General features: G+C 41.1%; 1 protein-coding gene and 1 pseudogene across 5 annotated transcripts in view; one reads left to right on the top strand and one right to left on the bottom strand.

Annotated features, from left to right (window-relative positions):
- Positions 1 to 19,626, bottom strand: part of PRORP (protein only RNase P catalytic subunit) — a 158,039-nt gene that overhangs the window by 118,636 nt on the left and 19,777 nt on the right. The gene's annotated exons all lie outside the window — the stretch shown is intronic.
- Positions 2,753 to 4,105, top strand: LOC103786554 (septin-7-like; annotated as a pseudogene).

Genomic DNA, 19,626 nt, shown 5'->3' with positions numbered 1-19,626 from the left:
AAGATGCATGCTCCCTAGCAGTTAGGTATCATTTCCAAGTATTAATACATTATCCTGTAAATTCCAGATAGAAAAGAATTTACTTACAAGTTTAAAGTTATTTCTTAAATCTTGACTGATCTTTGGAGAAATAGATCTAACTCAGGTAAAGATAGTTTAGAAATTAAATTTCTAGACAGAATCAGCTATATTATTTTTAATCCCACTCTTCTTCCTTTTCATATCATATTCTTACAGATTTATGGAGAATAGCTCAAAGAAAGGGCAAAAGGCATTATATTTTTAATTATAAAATCTTGCTCCCAAATTAGAAAGAAACAAATCAGGCCAAAAAATAAAAAAGGCAGTAACACAGCCTGAGTCCTGCAAACCCCAAAATGCTGTTAACTTCTTTAAAGAAAGAAAAAATTCTGCTTTCATTCAAGGAGTTTGTCCATGCTTACACACCCTGGAAATCCCCTCTGCTTCACACCTAACCCAGAATCTGCTCTAAAGTGCCAACACAGTGTCTAACTTCCCTTCGTCCTTGGAAGGAAATGTGTAGAAAATTTAAGCCCCTTCACCGATCAAATCGCTTCACTTTTCTGGGCCTTACGTTCCTCAGGAATAAAGTGGGGTTATTAACACATACTTCGAAGGGCTATTGTAAGGACTCAATAAAATTAAATGATTTGACTGTAAAAAGTCTATACTATAAAAGCCCCTGTATGTGCTTTAGGTAAATAATAATACCACAAGTTTTACCAATAGTTTGTCAACATTTATAACTCTTTGGGTTTTAACACTGGATACCAGGAAAGTAACTTTTCCTGCTTCCTGTTCCTGACTGAGAAATGGGCTCCGGTCTTCACATGGCAGTAGAGTAGATGAATCCCTGAAAGGACCCATAACCTAACTGCTTCCACATGTATAAGAAAAATATGTCTACATTTCAGTTGTTCCCAGGTATTCTGATTCAGGGGCCAAAAAGACCATTTAGCTTGTCGCCTTCAAAGGGCACTAGACTGAGGTAAGATCGATCCCTTTGTAGTATGCATGTATGCATGGTTCATAAATCATGGTTTTTGGCTGAGGATTGCCTGTAGTGCATCCTTAAGGATTACTTTATGCTTTACAATGTGCATATGTCTTCTGATCTATCCTCAAAACAAACTTGTGAGAAAACAGATGCAGACAGAAAGACCAAATTAATGACAACAAAAAAATACAGAATCTTTATTTCTAATTCCCAGTTTACTAATGACTTCATTGAGTTGAATGAGCTGTTTCCTTTCTTTATAAAGCAGAAACAATTTATCAGTCATTTGCAGAAGCCATCAAGTTTTCAATGTTCCCACAGAAATGAAGCAGAATTTACTACCATCTATACTCAATTCTATTGCTAATTTTTTAAAAAAAGAAAATAGTTTGGGCGATTTTTGTCCTCTTTTAGTGAAAAAAATCGGAAGCAGAGAAGAGAATGAAAAAGGAAAAATTTAAATTCCTGAAATTTCTAGTGCATAAATTCAACAGTAAATCGGACTAATGTTAAATATGTAGACAGTAAATCTTTGTGCACTGCAGCAGTAACAGAGTAGCCTGTGAAAGTTATCCAAGTGGAAAGCAGAAAGGAAATGGGAAGTGATTTTACTCTGAAAGAAAACCAAAAGGTGAAAGAGTCCAACAGTAAATAGGACAGGCAGGAATACTCAGGTAGAAATCTTGGGGATATCCCAGGAACATTCATCAGCTCAAATGACGTGTCTTGTACATCTCATCAGTGGTTTTCCCTCCGCTGTCTAACTTATACAAATATCTGAGTAACTCAAGAGCAACGTACAACTGGAAGATGAGTCATTCCACCAGTAATCAACGAGATTAAGGGAAATTCTATTTTCCTGTGAACTTTGGCACAGTTTGAATCTGTTTCATTATTCCTGCTAGGAATCACTACGAATCCAGGTTTGCACACCTTTTCTTCTGCAATTATCAAGCAAATAATAGTAAGCTAAGTGTTAGGTAATTTCCCATCCTCAGAAAACATACACCAGTCTCATAAGGAGGCAGAATTACCAGTATGGTTAAACAGCAAGTGTTACTGAGTCCAAAGATGTGGGTCTGAATCCCGACTTCATCACTTAACCTGTGTGGTTTCAGCAAGTTACCGAACTTTTCTGAGCCTCAGTTTCCTCATTTGTCAAGGAGAGAAAATACTCATTCCCTCAAAGTTATTGTAAAGATTAACTGAAATGGTAGCTATGACATAATAAATGTAAGCACTGGATTATTTAATGTATAAATAACCGTATTTATTACACACCTACTGGATGCCAAGCATTGTGGAAAATAGGAAAAAGGGTGTCCTGTCCCTCAGAGTTTCTAATCTGGTTGAAATAACAATAGATACTGATATGAAAAACTAAACAACACTGAAACAAGAACACATAGTATAGGATCAATAGCCAGATGTGTGCCAGGGTTAATAAATGCTACAAGTTCAAAGGAAGAAAAGATAAATGCAGACTACAGGGGTCAAAAAAGGTTGTGTGACAGAAAAGGGACTGAGATAGTCACGAAGGAAAAACAGGATTTGGAGGTAGAAGTATATTTTAGATGACGGGAAAAAGAAGAGGAAGAAAACACAAAGCAGTCTAGAGCCACTAATTAGCTGGCACTGGCTGACGCAGGTGTCTGTAGAGGAGAGTGGCAAGCAATGAGGCCTGAAAAGTAGGCTGCGACCAAACTGGAGGAATTACTTGCAGGGCAGGAATGGGAAACTGCTGAAGGTTTTGAGGCAGGGGAGTAATAGGATTACATCAGTGTTTTGAAAAGAATGACCTGGAGTGCGAGATCCACTGCTGATTAGGAGAGGAGCGTCAACAGCAGCACCGTGGTTCTTCTGTGGATTTCTTCTGTTGGAATCTGGACGACTGGAATGATGGAAATGTGTGGGATTTGCCAATCTCCCAAATCAAGTATCCAGAGAATCAGTGAAGAGAACGTTTGAATTCACACTTATGGTGGTGGGAAATCCAGGAAAGACAACATTAATCAACTCATGATTCCTCATAGATTTGCATTCTCCAGAATATCTAAGTCTTTCTCATAGAATTATTACTAAAAAGACTGTACAGGAGGAATAATCCAAAGTTTTAATCAAGGAAGGTAGTGTTAAGTTGCTGCTCACAATAGTTGATACCCCAGGATTTGGAGATGCAGTAGATTATAGTAATTGCTGGCAGCTCGTCATCAACTACATTGATAGTAAATCTGTGGACTACCTAAATGCAGAATCACAAGTGAACAGATTTCAGATGCCTGATAACAGGGTGCTGGGTTTATACTTCACTGCTCCTTCAGGACATGGAATTAAACCAGATAATAACTTTAAAACAGATAATGAAAGAAATCTAAGAACTTAAAATATATAAATTTCCAGAAACAGGTGAAGAAGACAACAAGCTTGTTAAAAAGAAGAAGGACCATTTACCTCTTGCTTAGGTAGGTAGTAATACTATACCATTGAACTTAATGGCAAAAGGGTTAGGGGAAGGCAGTATCCTTGGGGTGTTGGTAAAGTTGAAAATGGTGAACATTGTTTTTACAATTCTAAGAAATATGTTGATAACACATATGCACGATTTGAAAGATGTTACTAAGTGCCCACTATGAAAGGAGAAAACTGGCAGTTGTGACTTATAATGGAGTTGATAACAAATAAGGGCTTACTAAGAGCCTTCTGGCACAAATGGAAGAAAGAAGGGAGCATGTAGCTAAAATGAAGGAGACGGAGCTGGAAATGGAGCAGGTGTTTGAAATGAAGGTAAAAAAAAGTTCAAAAACTGAAGGACTCTGAAGTTGAGCTCCAATGGCAGTGCCATGAGCAAATGAAAAAGAAGCATAACACAAAGAATTAGAGAAGAAACAACATCAGTTTGAGGATGAGGAAACAAACTGGGAAGCTCAACAACATATTTCAGAAAAAAACTCTTCGAGAACCTTCAAAAAGAAAAAGAATAAAGAGATCTTTTAAACTATTGATCAATAGTTACGTATTATTAATAGTTACGAATATCCCAACTTGGACATCAGTGTTTGTTGGATCCATTTGACCAATTTGCACCAGTTTTATCCATAGTGATAGATTTAACAGCATGACAAAAATTATTTTGTTGTTGTTCTTAATGGAGATTAAGATGCCTTGAATTGTTTAGGGTGTTGTGTACTTATTAATAGAAAGTAACAGGCCAGGCACCGTGGCTCACACCTGTAATCCCAGCACTTTGGGAGGCCAAGGCAGGCAGATCACTTGAGGTCAGGAGTTCGAGACCAGCCTGGCCAACATGCTGAAACCCTGTCTCTACTAAAAATACAAAAATTAGCTGGGTGTGGCAGCAGGTGCCTGGGTTTTAAACACAAGTTTAGCTTCACTGATCACATAGTTTACAGGAACAATGAATGCTGTGGTTTGGATCTGATCATCCAGCTCTGCTAATCTGGTACTTAATAATCAGTTCTTGTTTACTAATAGTCATCTGACGTTTCTCTGATTATAAGTGGAGAAGCCTTGTACCATCAACACAATGGTGAATGACTTGGGAAGAAACCACATCCAAAAATATCCACAGGTCTGGCCCATGTTTAGGATAGGCTCCTAAGTATATTTTGAAAAAAATGAACGTCCGGGCGCGGTGGCTCACGCCTGTAATCCCAGCACTTTGAGAGGCCGAGGCGGGAGGATCACGAGGTCAGGAGATTGAGACTATCCTGGCTAACATAGTGAAACCCCATCTCTACTAAAAATAAAAAAAATTAGCTGGGCGTGGTGGCGGGTGCCTGTAGTCCCAGCTATTTGGTAGGCTGAGGCAGGAGAATGGCGTGAACCCAGGAGACGGAGCTTGCAGTGAGCCGAGATGGAGCCACTGCACTCCCGCCTGGGCGACAGAGCAAGATTCCGTCTCAAAAAAAAAAAAAAAAAAGAAAAGAAAAAAGAAAAAAATGAACTACCATTATTAGGGCAAGAAATATTGACAATGACTACAAAAAGAGGTATTAATTTATGATAGGAACTTTCACCTAAGTCTAATGATTCCTAAGCATCTACTCTGCGAATAAGTTCTTTTCATTTCCCACTGACATTGTATCTGGGGACACTGTACCTTGATATGGCCTTATCGTATTTTCTTGAAAAACACCCTCTGCCTATTTTTCTCATTTTGGAGAATTTTACAGGTTAAATAATCAAGATAAGCATTTATACTGCATGAATCTGCAAAGGAACTACAGTATTTTTATTGATATGACAGAATGCACTTTTGCCATTAGTGGTTTTTCAGTCAGCTTGCAAAGAATCACACTGTTAAAGCAGTGATCAGCCTAGAGAGAAGCCTGCTTTTGAGACAACCTGAGTTATCTGCTAATTCAAAACATCTGAACAAAAATATTCCTGGCACAAATGCAGTGAACTCATTACAAAAACAAAAACAAAAACAAAAATAAAACACCTATGTTTAAATTAGCCCTGTAGGTAACTCAATCCATATGCATTCCACCCTTCCAATTTTAAGTCTCTGAAAGAAAAGCCAGCACTCTTTTAAACACAGGAAATCACATTTTACTTCTCTGCAGCTGCTTCATAACCAAGGAAAATGCAAAAGCAAAGAGGAAATGTGCCGGAGATCTTATTAACAAAGAGTGGAAATCCCCACACTCCACATCTCCCAATTAGCACTGTTGGGGACATAGGCTCTCAGGTTCAAATTTCCCTTTGTGAAATGCCTAACCACACCAGAATTAATCTGCAATTGCCACCTATGATAAAAGCAGGGGTTGTGCACACTGGAGTATTCCACATTGCCTCTTCAGCTATAACTTGTACAGGAATTTTTCAAACTCCTCCCCTAACCCAGAAAAAAAATGTTAATAAACTCTTTGCAAAGCAAAAACAATGCAGTACAGTAGGAAACCTTTATAGAATTGACTCTGAATCTAAATTAGTTGTCTACTCTATTAAGAAATTTTATCTTGTGCGTTTCAAAAATGGAAAAAGAAACATGTGCAAATGACATGACAATTTTCAGCATTTAAGAAGTATCATTTGCTTTAAGAAGGGGACTTTCATTCTCTATAGTGGTATTTCTGAACTGTTTATATCCTTTCTAATGAATATATACTATTTATATTATAATGAATATATAATATGTTTACTTGAGGAAATCTTTACTATAGGAAGATTAGGAAGATGTTGCTTCTGCATGAAAATCACTAAGAAAGCATTGTTTTATAATCTCCCTTTTCATAACTTCTATCCTGAAAGCATATGTGTATTTGTCAGCTTTTTTTTTTTTTTTTTTTTTTTTAAATAGACACTGGGTCTCTCTATGTTGCCCAGGCTTGTCTTAAACTCCTGGGCTCAAGCAATCCTCCCACCTCAGCTTCCCGAAGTGCTGGGATTACAGTTGTGAGCCACCACAGCTGGCCCTTTGTTAGCTTATAAAAAAAGATTTTCAAGATGAAAATCTTAAACATATAAATAAGTAGACAGAATAGTATAATAAATCCCCATGAACCCATAAACTAGCTTTATCATCTCATGACCAATCTTGTTTCATATATAACTCCATCTATTCCATCCCCTATTTCCCAGTTATTTTTGAAGCATATCTCAGACATCACATCATTTAATCCATAAATATTTCAGTGTTTAGCTCTGAATCTGAAGAGTTTGGGTCAGGCATGGTGGCTCACGCCTGTAATCCCAGCACTTTGGGAGGCCAAAATGGGAAATCACTTGAGCCCACGAGTTTGAGACCAGCCTGGGCAACATGGTGAAACCCCCTCTCTACAAAAAGTACAAAACTTAGCCGATGTGGTGGCAGGCACCTGTAGTCCTAGCTACTCAGGAGGCTGAGGTGGGATGATCACCTGAGCCCGGGAGGTTGAGGCTGTGGTGAGCTGTGATTGTGCCACTGCACTCCAGCCTGGGTAACAGATTGAGACCCTGCCTCAAAAAAAAAAGAGTTTTAACTCACTAGCATTATTAACCCTAAATAAAAATCAACAAAAATGTCTTAATAACTCCAATAACTGGTGTTCAGATTCCTCTGATTGTTCAAATCAGGAACTAAGGGCCCAATATGATCCATACACTGCAAATGGTTGCTTTATCTCAAATTGCTTTTATCTATAGATCGTTGCTCCATCTCTTTTTTTTTTTTTGGCAATTGATTTATTGGAAGAAACTGGGTTGTCTTGCAGTTTCCCACAGATGGTATTTGGTAATTGTACCCTTGAGGTGTAATTTAACATATTCCTCTGCCCCCTGTATTTCCAGTAAATTAGTAGTGAGCTCTAGATGCTTGATCAGATTCAGGTTTGATATTTTCACGTACCAAATCCTTAACTCTCCTATTTACTATTTCTTAAAATCTTGAAGAACCACGAGCCAAATTTCAACCTATAGCTAAAAAGTAGTGCTGGTTAATAAGGAGGTGTCATGTGCTCTGCTCAAGACATAACAACTTGGAATTTCTCCCTTTAGATATTAAGGAAAGGAGAGAGGTAGACTAAAGAGCTTCACATCATCAAAACCTCAACAACGATTTGATGCTGCCTTCCTTCCCTCCCAAACTGACACTGTGCTACATACAGACTCTGCACTTTTAATTCACCTAAATCACAACTTCCTGTTCTACTGTGCACTGTCTTTGGGGCTCCACTCTCATCTCTGTTCCCACTAGGAAAAGCTGACCTTATCTAACTTTTCTTAACACATAACTATGTGTTATGTGTTAGTTAGAAAGCCTTAACATTGCAGAGCTGGAGTGGGCTTTGGAGATCATCTGGTCCAACTGTCTCTGTTTAAAGACCAGGAAAAAGAACGAAAGTGCTGAAATAACTTTTCCAAGGTTATTATAAAGATATATGTTAAGTTAGTTAATATTTATAAAGTACTCATAACAGTGACTAGCTTATAATAACCCCTATATAAACATTTGCTTTTTAAAAAGCAAGTTAAAATTAGTTAAGAAACAGAATTAGTACTTGAGTGAGGACCTCTTACATTTCTCTAAGAACACAAATAATACTCCCTTCTACTTTGCAGTTTGGGGGAATAATGCACTCTACATATACCAAAATGTTCCAGATAACTGAGGCATGTTCCTTTAAACACCCAATTTTATTTCGTTTTAATCTTTTAAAGTCAAGATAATCCAAGATGGAAACTGTTGTCAGAAATATAGTATACAGTTTCCTTCATCAAATGAAGAACACTGAACACTATCTTATTAAATTTCTCAGTGACCCTTTCATTATGAACACAGGGAAGCTTAATGAATAGAACTCATATTTGGGAATCAGACAGATGTGCATTCAAATCTTAATTCTGTTACTTACAAACCTTGCTTGGCAAGTCACTTAACCTCTCTGAGGTTTAGCAAAAAAGGGGAGGCTGCCTTCCTTGTAGGATTGTCACAAAAATTAGAGATCCCTCTCCCTCTCCCCACGGTCTTCCTCTCCCTCTCTTTCCACGGTCTCCCTCTGATGCGGAGCCGAAGCTGGACTGTACTGCCGCCATCTCGGCTCACTGCAACCTCCCTGCCTGATTCTCCTACCTCAGCCTCCCGAGTGCCTGCAATTGCAGGCGCGCACCGCCACACCTGACTGGTTTTTGTATTTTTTTGGTGGAGACGGGGTTTCGCTGTGTTGGCCGGGCTGGTCTCCAGCTCCTAACTGCGAGTGATCCGCCAGCCTCGGCCTCCCGAGGTGCCAGGACTGAGACGGAGTCTCGCTCACTCAGTGCTCAATGTTGCCCAGGCTGGAGTGCAGTGGCGTGATCTCGGCTAGCTACAACCTCCACCTCCCAGCCGCCTGCCTTGGCCTCCCAAAGTGCCGAGATTACAGCCTCTGCCCAGCCGCCACCCCGTCTGGGAAGTGAGGAGCGTCTCTGCCTGGCCGCCCATCGTCTGGGATGCGAGGAGCCCCTCTGCCCAGCTGCCCAGTCTGGGAAGTGAGGAGCACCTCTTCCCAGCCGCCATCCCATCTAGGAAGTGAGGATAGTCTCTGTCCGGCTGCCCATCGTCTGAGATGTGGGGAGCGCCTCTGCTCCGCCTCCCCGTCTGGGATGTGAGGAGCGCCTCTGCCTGGCCGCCACCCCGTCTGGGAAGTGAGGAGCATCTCCGCCAGGCAGCCGCCCCGTCTGGGAGGGAGGCGGAGGGTGGGGGTCAGCCCCTGCCCGGCCAGCCGCCCCGTCCGGGAGGGAGGTGGGGGGGCGCCTCCACCCGGCCGCTGCCCTATCCGGGAGGTGGGGGGCACCTCTGCCCGGCCGCCCCTTCTGGGAAGTGAGGAGCCCCTCTGCCCGGCCACCATCCGGTCTGGGAGGTGTACCCAACAGCTCATTGAGAACGGGCCATGATGATGATGGCGGTTTTGTGGAATAGAAAAGGGGGAAAGGTGGGGAAAAGATAGAGAAATCAGATTGTTGCTGTGTCTGTGTAGAAAGAAGTAGACATGGGAGACTTCATTTTGTTCTGTACTAAGAAAAATTCTTCTGCCTTGGGATGCTGTTGATCTATGACCTTATCCCCAACCCTGTGCTCTCTGAAACATGTGCTGTGTCCACTCAGGGTTGAATGGATTAAGGGCGGTGCAAGATGTGCTTTGTTAAACAGATGCTTGAAGGCAGCATGCTCCTTGAGAGTCATCACCACTCCCTAATCTCAAGTACCCAGGGACACAGACACTGCGGAGGGCCGCAGGGTCCTCTGCCTAGGAAAACCGGAGACCTTTGTTCACTTGTTTATCTGCTGACCTTCCCTCCACTATTGTCCTATGACCCTGCCAAATCCCCCTCTGCGAGAAACACCCAAGAATGATCAATTAAAAAAAAAAAAAAGATGGATTAACAAAAAAAAAGAAGAAAAAAAAATTAGAGATAACTGATACAAAGATCCTAGCACAAAGATCTTAGCCTGACACTAAGAATTCAGTAAATGGTAACTATTATTCATTTATTCAACAAATTGAGCATCTTTATGTAAAGCACTATTCTGAGTTATGAGGATACAACAGTGTTCTAAACAGGCATTTAAAAATCCCTACCCTTGTGGTGCTTTCACTCTATAGAGAGAAAAGATATATAGTAAAAGCTCTGTGTGTGTGTGTGTGTGTGTGTGTGTGTGTGTGTGTGTGTGTGTGTGTGTGTGTGTAGCATGTCAGATAAGTGCTATGGAGAAAAATAAAGCAGAGATGGAAAATAGGGAGTGCTGGCAGATTAGAATGGGGATATGAAGGAAAGAGGGGAATCAAGGATGATTCTGACCTTTTTGACCTGAATAGCTAGAAGGAAAAAGTTGTATTTACTGAGATAGGGAAGACTATACATGTGTATAAAGATCGGGAGTTTGGTTCAGTGGTGATCAGAGGCCTTATTCTCAACATCTCAGCTGCTGCTCTTTCACACTGGTAGTTTTCCTTCAGAAGTAAGCTGTCTGTCTTCAGCACCAATATTACTGTTTCTAATCTAGTATCTTATTTACATTATTCTATTCTCTAAGAAGACCAAATGAAAAAGCAATAAAATCGATACATTTAAGCAATAGCTATAGAAAAACTAAATCAAAAATCCTAGGCAGAATTTTTTAAGAAAAATAACACTAAAAGTGTATCACTCTGGGAAGTACCTCACTTCCAAATACTGTTTCTAAAAATTCACTTAGTAGATGATTATAAAGAACTCACAACACTTTTCCCATAAATAAAAATTAATTTAAAAATGGCTTGGTTTCCAAGCCAAATGATGCAATGGGTTATAGTATAACAGTAATAATGCCAACCTGAATCTGAGAGAGAAAACATCACTCGCTGTAAGAAAGACAAGACTCTCTTGCCCTTAGCACAAGAAAAGTCAAGTATCTCCTTTGCACACTCCCACCTTGTTTCAACCTCCTAAAGGTGACTTTATCCCTCTGTCTCTAGCACACTACTCCACACAAAACTTTCCATTTGAGCACCCCCCTCAGATCAGCCCCTCAAAACGTTCTCTATGAAAAATCACCAACCCAACTCTAAAACAGCAGCAGCCAAACACCCATAGCCACACATAATTTTCATTTCCTTGTAAAGCCAAACTCAGCTAGGCTTTAGGAGGAAAGTACACTGCTTCAAGCTAAATCTCATAAAAAAGCCTGGATCCCAGCTGGTAGAATTTCAGTCAAGTGTTACATAAAAGAAAAAGAATGAAGAAATAAGGAAAACATTTGACATTGGGAAGGCCATTGCTAGGAGTGACCTGCTTGTCCTTTTAAGTTTTTAACCTTCCTAAAATTCTGAATTCATTGATTTTTCTAGAAGCTTTACATTTTTGGCCAGAATTCTTGCACCGACATACCTGAATGGTAATTGTTTTAGGGCACCAGAAACCGTGCTGCTGTAAGACAGTAAACTTAATCAATAAATGTTGTGTGACTTCTGATTGCTCCACCAACAGCCATTTCCCCATCTTTCTCCCTCTGTTCAGGCCTCCCTATTACCTGAGACACAACAATACTGAAATTAGGCCAATTAATAATTCTACGATGGCCTCTAGGTGTTCAAGTGAAAGGAAGAGTCTCCGGTCTTACATTTTAAATCAAAAGCTAGAAATCACTGAGCTTAGTGAGGAAGGCATGTCAAAAGCTAAGACAGGGCTGGGCATGGTGGCTCATGCCTGTAATCCCAACATTTTGGGAGGCCGAGGCAGGCGGATCACTTGAGGCCAGAAGTTCCAGACCAGCCTGGGAAACATGGCGACACCCCATCTCTACTAAAAATTAGCCGGTGTGGTGACACATGCCTGTAATCCCCAGCTACTCGGGAGGCTGAGGCAGGAGGACTGCTCAACTGAACCTGGGAGGCAGAGGTTGCAGTGAACCGAGATTATGCCGCTGCACTCCAGCCTGGGTAACAGAGTGAGACTCTGTCTCCCCGCCTTAAAAAACAAAACAAAACAAAACAAAACAAAAAAGCTAAGATAGGCCAAAAGCTAGGTACCAAACTTTGCAAATGCAAAGTTCTCGAAAGAAATCAGAAGTGCTACTTCAGTGAACAAATAAATGATAAGAAAGCAAAATAGCCTTATTGCTGATATGAAGAAAGTTTTGGTGGTCTGGATAAAACATCAAACCAGCCACAACATTCTCTTAAGCCAAAGCAAGACCTGAATGCTTCAATTCCACAAAGGCTGACAGAGGTGACGAAGCTGTAGAAGAAAAGTTGGAGGCTAGCAGAATTTGGCTCAAGAGGTTTAAGAAAATAAGCAATCCCCATAACATAAAAACGCATGGTGCCAGTCATGGTTGCTCACACCTGTAATCACAGTACTTTGGGAGGCTGAAGCAAGAGGATCACTTGAGGTCAGGCATTCGAGACCAGTCTGGGCAACATAGCAAGATCCTATCTCTACAAAAAATTTAAAAATGATCCAGGTATGGTGGTATGCCTGTAGTCCTAGCTACTTGGGAGGCCTAGATGGGAGGATTACTTGAGCACAGGAGTTCGAGGCCCCAGTGGACTATGATCATAGCACCACACTCCAGCCTGGATGACAGAATGAGACACTGTATTAAAAAAAAAAAATTAAAAAGTGCAACATGTAGGCTGCTGGGAGGTTATGGGTACAGACTGGTGGAACCAACACAAAAAACAAAAAAAGTGCAAGGTAAAGCAGCAAGTACTCATGTAGAAGCTGCAGCAAGCTATCCAGAAGATCTAAGATCACTGATGAAGGTGGCTACACTAAGCAACAGATTTTCCGTGGAGACAAAACAGCCCCTTCTATTGGAAGAAGATGCCATCTAGAATTTTCATAGCTAGAGAGAAGTCAATGCTTGACTTCAAAACTTCAAGGGACAGGCTGACTCTCTTGTTATGGGCTAATACAGCTGGTGACTTTATTGAAGTCAATGCCCGTTTACCATTCCAAAAATCTTAGAGTCCTTAACAATTATGCTGAATCTCCTCTGCCTACGCTCTATCAATGGAACAAAGCCTGGCTAACAGCACATCTGTCTACAGCATGGTTTACTGAATATTTCAAGCCCACTGTGGAGACCTACTGCTCCAAAAAAAAGACTCTTCAAAATATTATTGCTCAGTGACAATGCACTTAGTCACCCAAGAGCTCTTATGGAGATGTATAAGGAGATGAAAGTTGTTTTCATGTCTACCAACACAACATCCATTCTAAAGCCCATGGATAAAAGAGTAAATTCGACTTTCTAGTCTTATTATTTGAAAAACATGTTTTGTAAGGCTATAGCTGTCATAGACAGTGATTGCTCTGAAGGATTTGGGCAAAGTCAATGGAAAACTTTCTGGAAAGGATTCACCGATCTACATGCCACTAAGAACATTTGTGATTCATGGAAAGAGGTTGAAATATCAACAGTAACAGGTTTGGAAGAAGTTGACACCAACCCTCATGGATGACTCGGAGGGATTTAAAATTTCAGTGGAAGAAGGAACTGCAGATATGGTGGAAATAGCAAGAGAACTAGAATTAGAAGTGGAGCCTGAAGATGTGACTGAATTGCTTCAATCACAAAATAAAACTTGGATTAGGAATTTCTTCTTATGGATGAGCAAAGAAAGTGGTTTCTTGAAATAAAACTCACTCCTAGTAGACACGTTGTAAATATTGTTAAAATGATAACAAAGAATTTAGAATATTACGTAAACTTAGTTGACAAGGCAGCAGCAGGATTTGAGAGGATTGACTCCAATTTTGAAAAAAGTTCTAATGTGGTAAAATGCTTTCAAAAAGCACTGCATGCTGCAGAAAAATATTTTGTGATAAGAAGAGTCCATTTATGTGGCAAACTTCATTATTGTCTTATTTTAAGAAATTGCCACACAGTGGCTCATGCCTGTAATCCCAGCATTTTGGGAGGCTGAGGTGGGTGGATCGTTTGAGCCCAGGAGTTCGAGACCAGCCTGGGCAATGTGGCAAAACCCCAGCTCGACAAAAAATTAGAAAAAATTAGCTAGACATGGTCATGTGAGCTTGTAGTTGCAGCTACTCAGGAGGCTGAGGTGGGAGGATCATGTGAGCCTGAGAAGTGGAGGCTACAGTAAGCCATGATCTTGCCAGTGCACTCCAGCCTGGGTGACAGAGTGAGACCCTGTCTCAAAAAAATAAAGAAATTGTCATAGCTATCCCAGCCTTCAACAAACACCACCACTTTGATCAGTCAGCAGCCACCAACATCAAGGCAAGACTTGCCATCAGCAAAAAGATTACAACTTGCTGAAGGCTCAGATGACCACCAGCATATTTTTTAGCAATAAAGTATTTTTAAATTAAGGTATCTATATATATATTTTTAGACATAATGCTATTGCACACTTAATAGTCTACAGCATAGTGGAAAGATAAGTTTTGTTGTTGTTTAGAGGCAGAGTCTCACTCTGTCTCCCAGGCTGGAGTTCAGTGGCACAATCACAACTCATTGTAACCTTGAACTCCTGGGCTTGAGTGATCCTACAAACTCAGCCTTCCAAAGTAGCTAGGACTACAGGTACACACCACCAAGCCCAGCTAACTAAAAAAAATTTTTTTTTGTAGAGATGGGATCTCACTATGTTCCCCGGGCTGGTGTCGAACTCCTGGCCTCAAGCAATGTTCCTGCCTGGGCCCCAAAGCACTGGGATTACAAGTGTGAGCCACCATATCCAGCCATGGAAAGATAACTTTTATACGACCTGGGTAACCAAAAAATTTGTGTGACTCACTTTATTGCAATATTTACAATAAAGCTTAGAACCAAACTTGCAATGTCTTCAAGGTATGCCTGTACTTTAAAACACATGGTTTAAAACTATATTTTGCAGATAATTAAATTTCTTTCTCAGATTTTTAAAAAATCACTAAGCCCACAAAGTTTTCCATTTACCACACAACATTTACTTAAATCTGGGGAAAAAAACCCACAGTTCATTTTAGAGATGACAAGATCTTCAAACCCAGAGAAAAGAGAAGGTTCTGGAGACTGTGATAAAGAGCTCAGTTCACATCTTTCAGTTTGTAACCAAATAAAGAAAAAAAAATCCCTAAAGACCTAAATTAGATAAGTTCTTATACTGACATTTCATTAGGGTCATATGTCCTGTCTTAAATTTGTATTTAGAGAAACACCAGAAGGCCCCCCTCTTTGTCAATAAACTGAAGAGATACTATCAAGCAGGACAAATGATTTGCTTTAAACTTAACCCTAAAAACTCAATTAAATGTGCCACGGGCAATTTGCCTGCCTTTTTTTCTTTTCCAGAAAGGAGAATCCTAAATCATTAAAGCTTTATTTAAAAACTTCTAAATCACAGAATTATGGGGACTGTGATTATGATTAAAGTTTCATTAAAAGTTCAAAATGGGGCCGAGTGCGGCGGCTCACACCTGTAATCCCAGCACTTTGGGAGGCCAAGGCGGGCAGATCACCTGAGGTCAGGAGTTTGAGACCAGCCTGGCCAACATGGTGAAACCCCTTCTTTACTAAAAATATAAAAAAATTAGCCAGGTGTGGTGGCAGGCGCCTGTAATCCCAGCTACTTGGGAGGCTGAGGCAGGAGAATCGCTTGAACCCGGGAGGCGGAGGTTGCAGTGAGCCGAGACAGCGCCATTGCACTCTAGCCTGGGCAACAAGAACAAAACTCTGTCTCAAAAAATAAATAAATAAATAAATAAATAAATAAATAAATAAATAATCAAATAAAATTAAAGTTCAAAATGAATGGATCATGGTGAGCTGTTTCCTTCCTTCCTTCCTTCCTTCTTTCTTTCTTTTTTGAGATGGAGTCTCGCTCTGTCGCCAGGCTGGAGTGCAGTGGCGCGATCTCAGCTCACTGCAACCTCCGCCTCCCAGGTCCAAGCAATTCTCCTGTCTCAGCCTCCTCAGTAGCTGGGACTACAGACGCATGCCACCATGCCCAGCTAATTTTTGTATTTTTAGTACAGACGGGGTTTCACCATGTTAGCCAGGATAGTCTTGATCTCTTGACCTTATGATCCGCCTGCCTCGGCCTCCCAAAGTGCTGAGATTACAGGCGTGAGCCACTGCGCCCGGCCTTTTATCTTTCTTTATAGCTATTGTGACCAAAAAAAAATTTTCCCTTTTTCACAGGTGTTGATGAAATTTTTTATAATTAATAAATATTATAATCAGGATAAAACCCACTTCCATTTTGAAAAGTAAAAGAAAATGATTAAGAAGTCTCAATAAGAACTAAAAAAGCACCAGGTGCAGTAGCTCACGCCTGTAATCCCAGCCCTTTGGGAGGCCAAGGTTGGAGGATTACTTGAGCCCAGGAGTTCACGACAAGCCCAGGCAACAAAGTGAGACCCCCATCTCTACAAAAAATTAAAAAATTAGCTGGTCGTGGTGGTGTGTGCCTGTAGTCTTAGCTACTCAAGAGGCTAAGGTGAGAGGATCACTTGAGCCTGGGAGGTTGAGGCTGCAATGAGCTATGATCACACCACTGCACTCTAGTTTGGGTGACAAGGGTCTCTTAAAACAAACAAACAAAAGAACTAAAAAAGAACATAAGAAACTAATAGAAAATATACTGAGTACTGAGACTGCTGTCTTTGTTTTAGCTTCCTTTGTTAATATGCTTGTGTAATAAGATAGAGGGAAATAAACTTTACTTGAACTTTTACAATAGAAAGAAAAAGAAAATCATATCTAAACCAGAGTACTTTCTAAAACTGTGGTTCAAGGACTGCTGGGTATCCCCAAGACCCTCTTAGGGGATCTGCAAAGTTAAAACTATTTTCATAATGCTAAGACGTTATATGCCTTTTTCACTCTCATTTGCTCACAAGTGTACAGTAGAGTTTGGGCATAGTATCAAAGAACGATTATGATTATCTCCAAGAGCCAACAAAATCCTCTTTGCTTTCCAACTACCTATTTCCATGAGCTTCCATTTTCTTCATATGCTTCTACCAAAACGCCATACCATACTACAACAGACTGAATATAGAAATAGATATAAAAATCCAGGTGTCAACCCTTTTCACCAAAATGATGATGCTGAAAGCAAAGAAGGAAATCCCTGCTCCTCCCAAAGCCAAATCCAAAGCTAAGGCTTTTAAGGCCAGCAAGGCAGTGTTGAAAGGCATCCAGTCACACACACAAAAAAATATCGGCAGGTCACCTATGTTCCAGTAGCCCAACACACTTTGGCTTTGAAGGTAGCCCAAACATCCTCAGTAGAGAACCTGCAGGATATACAAGCTGGACTATTATGCCATCAATTTCCCCTTGACCACTGAGCTGACCATGAAGAAGACAATACCACATCTGTGTTCACTGTGGTTATCAAAGCCAACAAGCACCAGATCAAACAGGCTATATGAAGGTCTGTGACACTGACATGACCACGATCAACACCCTAATCAGGACTGATGGAGAGAAGGCAGCCTATGTTTGACTGGCTCCTAACTATGATGTTTTGGATGTTGCCAGTAAAACTGGGATAACCTAAACTGAGTCCGAATAGCTAATTCTAAATATAAGGGGGTTTTTTTTTGCCACTTATTTAAAAAACTACCTGTCTTTGGCCGGGCGCGGTGACTCACGCCTGTAATCCCAGCACTTTGGGAGGCTGAGGTGGGCGGATCACCTGAGGTCGGGAGTTTGAGACCAGCCTGACCAACATGGAGAAACCCCATCTCTACTAAAAATACAAAATTAGCCAGGCTTGGTGGCGCATGCCTGTAATCCCAGCTACTTGGGAAGGCTGAGGCAGGAGAATCGCTTGAACCTCGGAGGCGGAGGTTGCGGTGAGCCGAGATCGCGCCATTGCACTCCAGCCTAGGCAACAAGAGCAAAACTCTGTCTCAAAAACAAACAAACAAACAAACAAACAAAAACTATCTGTCTTTTATTAAGCCATATTATTTAAAAGACCTGCAAAAATGTAATACAATGTACTCTTCTCACTAATATTGGTTTTATTCTGGACAACAGAATTATTTTCTATAAAAATGTTATGTTTTATAATAGTTTTTATATTATTTTCAATAAATTAATATATATCTGGCTGGGCACAGTGGCTCATGCCTATAATCCCAGCACTTTGGAAGCCGAGGTGGCTGGATCACTTGAGGTCAGGAGTTCGAGACCATCCTGGCCAACATGGTGAAACCCCGTCTCTACTAAAAATACAAAAATTAGCCGGGTGTGGTGGCATATGCCTGTAATCCCAGCTACTTGGGGGAGGCTGAGGCAGGAGAATCGCTTGAACCTGGGAGGCAGAGGTTGCAGTGAGCAGCGATCGCGCCACTGCACTCCAGCCTGAGCAACAGAGAGAGACTGTCTCGCTTAAAACAAAACAAAAAACAAAAGCTCTCTAGAATGTTCAATAATGTTTAAATATGTAAAAGGGTCCCGAGACCAAAAGGTTAAGAACTGCAATTCTAAAGTATTTCTTAAAGTACACAAAAAATATAGCTTTACAAAGAAGTACTTTTTACAACAAGAAAACAAAGAAAGCTGTTTAAGAGAGAATTTAGGCCAAGCATGGTGGCTTATGCCTGTAATCCCAGCACTTCGGGAAGCCAAGGCAAGAGGATCACTTGAGCTCAGGGCATCAAGACCAGCCTGGACCACATAGTGAGATCCCATCTTTACAATTTTTTTTTTTTTGAGACAAGAGTCTCACTCTGTCACCTAGGCTGCTGGAATGCAGTGGCACGATCTCAGCTCACTGCAACCTCAGCTTCCTGGGTTCAAGCAATTCTCCTGCCTCAGCCTCCCGAGTAGCTAGGACTACAGGCATGAGCCACTATGCCCAGCTAATTTTTTGTATTTTTATTAGAGAACGGGTTTTGCCATGTTGTCCAGGCTAGTCTCAAACTTCTGAGCTCAGGCAATCCACCCACCTCGGCCTCCCAAAGTGCTAGGATTACAGGTGTGAGCCACCAAGCCCAATGCCATCTCTACCCTATCTAAAATTTTTTTTTTTTAATTTAAAAATTAGCAGGGCAGGGTGGCATGCACCTGTAAGTCCTAGCTACTTGGGAAGTTGAGGTGGGAGGATTGCTCCAGCCCAGGAGTTCATTGCTGCAGTGAACTATGATCACACCATTGCACCCCAGCTTGGGCAAAAGAGCAAGGCCTCATCTCTTGAAAAAAAAAAAAAAAAAGCAATGAATTTATAATTTACAGGATGAGCTTCCAGGTGTGGTGGCTCACACTTATTATCCCAGCACTTTGGGAGGCTGAGGTGGGAGGAATGCTTGAGCCCAGGAGTTCAACACCAGCCTTGGCAACATAATGAGACTCCATCTCTACATAAGATAATAAATTAAGGCTGGGCGCGGTGGCTCACGCCTGTAATCCCAGCACTTTAGGAGGCCGAGGCGGATGGATCACCTGAGGTCAGGAGTTCAAGACCAGCCTGGCCAACATGGTGAAACGCTGTCTCCACTAAAAATACAAAAATTAGCTGGGCGTGGTTGCAGGCACCTGTAATCCCAGCTACTCAGGAGGCTGAGGCAGGAGAATCGTTTGAACCCAGGAGGCAGAGGTTGCAGTGAGCCGAAATCGTGCCATTGCACTCCAGCCTGGGCAACAACAGCAACACTCCGTCTTAAAAAAAAAAAAATTG

This window comes from Pan paniscus, chromosome 15 (assembly GCF_029289425.2).
Source record: "Pan paniscus chromosome 15, NHGRI_mPanPan1-v2.0_pri, whole genome shotgun sequence".
NCBI lineage: Eukaryota > Metazoa > Chordata > Mammalia > Primates > Hominidae > Pan > Pan paniscus.
Note: the sequence above shows the minus strand (reverse complement) of the source record. Positions and strands in the feature narration are given on the sequence as shown.